Genomic DNA, 6,485 nt, shown 5'->3' with positions numbered 1-6,485 from the left:
TGTGTGTGTGTGTGTCATAAATGTGTGTTGCTGTATGATTGCGTGCAAACATACATGCATCTATGTTATCTATCTGTGTTGGGCAGGGTTTAACTGAATTAAGATGACTGAGGCTGGTGCTCTTCCCAATCGCCCCAGATTGGGCTTTGGAGTGAAAATCCTCCAGGGAAGCACTAATCCCTGACTGTCGGGAGCAATTTTTATTCCGTAAGCAAAGCTTTCTCGCTCCATCTCTCTCTTGCTTACTCCCTCTCTTGCTCGATCTCTCTATTTATAGCACTCTTAAGCTGCTCTGCGTGCCGCTGTTTACATTTAGTGCCCCCACTCTTTAGATTTAGAGACCCCCCCCCCCCACCCCACTCCTCCTCATGCTCCCTGTCCTCCCTTGGTTCCCCGGCAGAAGAATTAACAGCAGGACATCTCTATTGACTAGCATGCTCACATAAAGGAGGGGACAAAGATGGACAGAGAGATAGAGAGATTACAAGGAAGAGGGCCAGACAGATAGAGGTAGAGAGAAGAGGAGGAAAGACGAGGGAGATGTAAAGTGACAAGCAGATCCGAATGTGTATTCCAGGCGGTCAGGCAAGCTGTCTGTGTTTTGAGAAGACAGATTGTGATAGAGAGGGGGAAGAGGCTGTGAGAATGTGTGTTTGGTTTAGAGGAGCAAAGAAATGGACACAGATTATGCTGATTTTTCAAGTGACAAACCATTAATGACAAATGTAGTTTGTGAGGGTTTTAAACAATTTGACAGCTTTGACGGGAGTAACATGGGAAAATGGATACCAGTCTCACGTCTGTGCAGTAAATATCTTGAGTTATATCTTCCGTGGCTGACAAATTAAGACAACGCGGAAATAACAAAACCTGCAGTTCCTCCAAAGACCACTTGAGGCTGGCTGCAGAAGTGAGTCAATCTCTGAAAGGGCCCATATTACACCAGAAATAAACATGTTTACAATCTGGTAATAAAAAAATGTTTCAGTCTCTATAGCTAATTTCCCCGTTCATGGCAACTGTACAGGGTTAAATTTTTATATAGCTCACCCGTTTAAATGACATTAAAGCTTAAAGTTATGGATAATTAAGGGCTGCTGGGTGCCGTTACAGGTGGTTGTTTTCAGTAACGAACCTGCATTTAGCCCGCCTCACATCTTTGCTCATCTTTGGATTAGCCAGAAGCTGGCGGTGTCAGGACTACCGAGATGGCGACAGCTACAGCTATCCAGCTGCAACAACGCTTTAGAAACTCTCACAAAGACTACATCCATTTTTACCTCTACTCTTTACTTTTTCCTGTACTTAGATAGCCTACAGGCTAGGCTTGTCTATGTTGCAAAGACTTTTGAAGAAGATGAAGTTTAAAAATAAGTATAAGCATGTATATATAGTCACATCGTAAGTCAGATAATGATAGCAAAACTTTAACTAAGCTACATTAACATGCATCAGTTTGTGTACGGAGTAAACAAATGGAGATTTTGTTACCTTTGAACAGAACCAGGCTAGTTGTTTCCCTCTGTTTCAATTCCATATGCTAAGCTAAGCTAACCAGCTGCTAACTGTAGCTTCATATTTACCGAACAGACGTGAGAGTGGTATCAATCTTCTCGTCTAACTCTCGACAAGAGAGCAAATAAGTATTTTTTAAAATGTCCAGCTATTCCTTTAACAACCTCAGGAAGATTTTTAAAAAACAAAACAAAACTCTAAACTTAAGGTCCACTTAGAGTTTTTTCCCGAACTCTTAAACACATCACATTGTATTCCTGAGGAGAAGACTGTCAGCATTTCTCCACCAGAATCTTATTCCTGGTGTTGTGGTGCATTTAATCCTCATCACCACACGAGGAGATACAATTAACAGATAATATAATTGATAAGTTGAATAAATAAATGTGAAAAAAAGAGTTTTCTGGTGATCAAATCTTTTTCTGATGGGGCTGGGCTGGGCTTGGAGAGCTTGAACTCTTGACCACAGTATTTCTAAAATCCTCTGTACTGAGAAACATCATCCATTTATTGTTTGTTTATTTGTTGGGGACAATTCTGCAGATTTTTTGTTATTGTCAATAAATTCCATGAAAATACCAAAAACTAGCAATGTGTTTGTCTGTCTCTTAATACTTCCTGACTGCCCTGCCCTGCCCTGTCTGTAGCCCTCACTCCAAGCCCACTGGTTCTTACTGATGTATACAATTGGGTCACAAGTATATAGTTAAACTTAAAGTAAAAACTAAATAACTTCCTAAAACAGCTGGTCACTGTAGTATTTAATAAATATTACTCAAACTGGAGGAAATAGTGCATTTGTTGGGGACTATTTTCAGCAGCGAATTAATCCACATTTGGTGCTCTTGTGAGTTTTTGGGGCAGCAGGACCATATATGTGGGTGTGACACAAAATAAAGTGCAGTGTGTGTGTTCATGTCACCCAGTGTGACAGTGTGGCTCATTTATGTGTATTTAATACTTTTTAACAACAGTAGAGCTCTATAGCACAGAGGAAGAAGACAGGCTTTGATACACACACAATACTTGTTGGTAGGATCAGTTCATTGTTGCTTTGAGGTCTTTTTGTGGGATTTACTGGCAATAAAGAAATATAGAATAGCACCAGACTTATCCTTTAAAATGACTTTCTAAAAATAGACTTTCTTTCATAGATTTCCACCAACGTTATCCGACCACGCTGTCGTCCCTCTTCCCCCAGCCTTCCTGTTTGTTTCTGTGGAGGTCAGCTTGCCCCCTACAGCTGCGAAGTAGCAGTTTAAGGCAGCAGCTAACATTTAGCTCATTATGTAAATGCTAATCATCAGTTGTAGCACAGACCCCCGGGGGTTTAGAGATGCTCAGACACAACTAAGGCTGGCAAACCAGCACGCTGCATTAACAATTCTAGTACATAAACAAAGCGATTTACGGATTGCGAGGCTCCACGGTGTTAATCTGTCAGTTTTGTTCCCTACACGCAGTAAAGCAGCGGTGATGTAAACTAGTTATGTCATTTAATGTGATGGAGCAGCCTCGTCCTCTGTGTATTTTACACTCAGATGAGGCACGCTTCCACTTGTGTTTCCTGCCCAGTGTCAATAACACAATCAGATGTGGGGCTCACAGCTGCTCTACCTGTGAGTGTGTCAGTGTGTGAGTGTGAGGAAAAACAGACAGAGGAATACAGTGCTGTGTGTGGACAGTGACACATTTCTTGTTGGGTTGGCTCTATCTTCCAGCACATTGGATTTAAAATGAAACTTTCTCGTTGCACTGTCCAAACACAAATTGGGGTTACTGCTGTTGTTTTAGTATGGAAGTACACACCCTTCCACACCATATGGATGGTTTTGTATCTTCTTGAACAGCCAGTATTCCTTTGTATTATGCTCATATTGACGTCCAGTGCCAACATTTGGTGTTAGTGAGATAGAAAGGGTGTGGAGGTCATGTGTGGGTCATCCGACTTTCATGTGGAAAACAAAATAAATCTCACCAAAACCATCTTTGGTAGTCTTTCCAAAGGCTTTCAAACAATCACCAACTCTAGTTTGGTCGAAATAAAGCCTTAATTCACAGAGTTAGACTGGAAAATAGTTATGAAAAGGACTGCAAATGTAAGCTAACATTAATCCTTGGGTCCACAGTCAGATTATTATTATGACAGCATTATGGAAAAAGACCTTTTATTTAACCAGAAGCAGCTGTAATTTGGCTTTCACTCTCCACCAGACTCCATAGACCAAAATGGTCGCATGTCATCATAACTTCATTTAAAGTGGACAGAAACAAAATGAAACTGACCAAAACTGTGTTTGTTAGTCTTTCTACTGTTCCAACAACCACAGACTCTTGAATCACCGACATAGATGATAAAAACAGCAGTTTCAGTCGCCCTACTCAGCTGCACATGGAGCAGTCAGGCTAAGGAAACAAACCACAGAGAGGCTACGGTAGTAACACTGGCAGAGGGAGTGTTACACCACTATATCTTTACATAGCTAATAGTTATTTGCTGTTACATTAATGTTTTAAATCTCTCATATATATAACCTTTAACTACAGTTAATTTTCCATTACCACAATCTTTTCCTAAACATAACCACGCCAAGACAAGTTCTGCACCGTAGTTATAAGGACGTTTTTCTGTTGAGATTGTGGCTTTATTTTTATTTGATTTTGGCTTGAAAAACTGGTTCTGAATTGGATTATTTTAAGGTCCAGTATGTAACATTCAGGAGGATGTATTGGCAGAAATGGAATATAATATTCGTAGGTATGTTTTCATTAGTGTATAATCACGTTACACCTGTGTAGACGTTGAACCGCCAGGTAAGGTAAGTAGCCTAGAACGGACAAACCGAACACTGGCTCTAGATACAGTAGGGCATTCACGTTTTTTGCATGTTTTACGGCCACTGTACTTTCTCCTTCATGCTCGGAAGGGTAGGGTGAAGCGACAGTTGCAATCTGCAACTGGTGCTTTAGTGCAACATCCAGTGTGCAACTACACCGCTAAATCTGCAACTGCTAACCTCACAGGCATTACAGCAATTGAAAGAATTTGGATTAATTCTTTCTTTTAGAAGATCGGTTCCTCAATAGACACATGCTCAACAATTTGTAAGATGTGAGCTGTGTTGATGATCACAGTGCTAATTATGAAGGTTAGATGTATCAGCACCTCTGTGTAGCCAGAGTATATTTGCTGCTCTACAGCGCTGCTCAGCTGTCCAGTTAGCTCCTGCTCATTAGCTCCTCCTCTGCCAGCTGAGAGCTCTGATCTGCAAACATTGATTGGGCTCAATAATTCACACCGCCGCTTTAATATTTGATGTGTGGAGCTATAATCTGTCGGGGATAAGTGCCAGTGTTAAGTGTGGAACACACATACACACACAGCTCCTGGTGATTTGTGATTATGTCTGTGGCGTTCCCTCTGTCTCCGAGCGGTTTCAGAGTGTCACCGAGCTGCTGCTGAATATTTGATGTGTCAGGTTGATTGTGAAGTCGACCCCAGACCGCGGTCACCGAGGGTTTCTCTGTCTCTCGGCCCAGCTCCTGCATTGATCAGACTGGCCACCTGCTACTCCCTCATCTGAAAATAATATAACTATTGAACCACACTCGCAGAACAGGTAGTACAAGAGAAAATACTTTTAACTCGCGTCAACATCTGGACTGTGAGAGCTGAAACCTTCATTACAGTCTGATCTGTTCTATTAATCTTTCTGAGCCTTCTTTTTGGTTTTAAGTGGAACATTGTCAGGATTTAGCAAATTAATATCAATTCAAATCAATGAATTTATTCCATCAATCGGCGAAGACTCTCAGGCATTCAGGTCTGAGGATATCAAGTTGTCAGTTAAAGGCAACATTTGTATAGAAAAATGTTATGGGAGCAGACTTATTGTGATTTTATGAAGCTCTCAGTAACTACAAAGTTTTGACATCTTGTCTTTTACTTCTACTTCCAGTTCTGAACATGTTTGCCAATGACTGAGAGAAAGGTTCTGTCAGTGCAAGACTTCACACACAGTATCACTGTCTGATTTTTCTGTATTACCAACATTTCAGCTGCACTTCTTTTCAGTTTTACCTTCACATAAAGTGGTGCAGACACTCCAGATAAACTGAATCCGAAGTGGTTCTTGTTGTAGCGACATCAATGTATTTCCAGATCAGCCATCACAGTACTTTGGTGAGTATAGAGCGGTAACCCATAGAAGTGATTGTTAGAGCGCATTGTTGCAACCATCGCTGGGGCAATTCCAGCCAGCATGTCATACCCCTTTTTCTTCCCATTTCCTGTCTGCCTCTTAACCAGTATAGGCAAAAAATTACCCCCACACCCCAAAACAAAATCATACTCTCCAAAAATGTTCGTATCCAGATACTCCATTTCTACAGAACCGTTTGAGGAACCATTTTAATCTTCCTGTGACTCACCTTTGGGATCCTTCCCAAATGATTAACAACCATGACGCTAATAATGTGCTGGTGCATCAAGAGAGGCTTTAAAATCATTATCTACATACATATAGAGTTCATATGTTGCAGGTCATTCAAACAGGCTATAGAGGATCTTTCGTGCCTCATGCACACAGTATACACCATCTGTGTGACGTGTGATTGAGACAATTGTGTTTCCAGAAGCTTTGCTGAGAATAAGTTTGAGCAAAATCCATTTACCTTTTACTTGACAGAAATCCTGCACTGTATTCCACCAGGATGACCCTAATCCTACTTTACAGTCCACAGTGGCATGGAAGAAAGTCATTAGGTCGAGACTGCTGCTCCACAGGGAATTATTATTGTCATCATCCACCGTATGGTAAAGTCTTATTTAGTCACTGAGGCTCGGAGGTATCGGGAGAATTAAAAGCCTGCTTTTTCTTTTAAACTTCAGTTTATAAGCGGCGAGAGAACAGTTAGTCTGTTTAATCTGTTATCACCTTCAGCATCAGATTGAAGTGTTCTTTTGTGGC

Source organism: Morone saxatilis, unplaced genomic scaffold, assembly GCF_004916995.1.
Source record: "Morone saxatilis isolate NCDOM2014 unplaced genomic scaffold, NCSU_SB_2.0 Contig12, whole genome shotgun sequence".
Classification (NCBI taxonomy): domain Eukaryota; kingdom Metazoa; phylum Chordata; class Actinopteri; family Moronidae; genus Morone; species Morone saxatilis.
The sequence above is the reverse complement of the archived record's forward strand: the minus strand, read 5'-3'. Positions refer to the sequence as shown.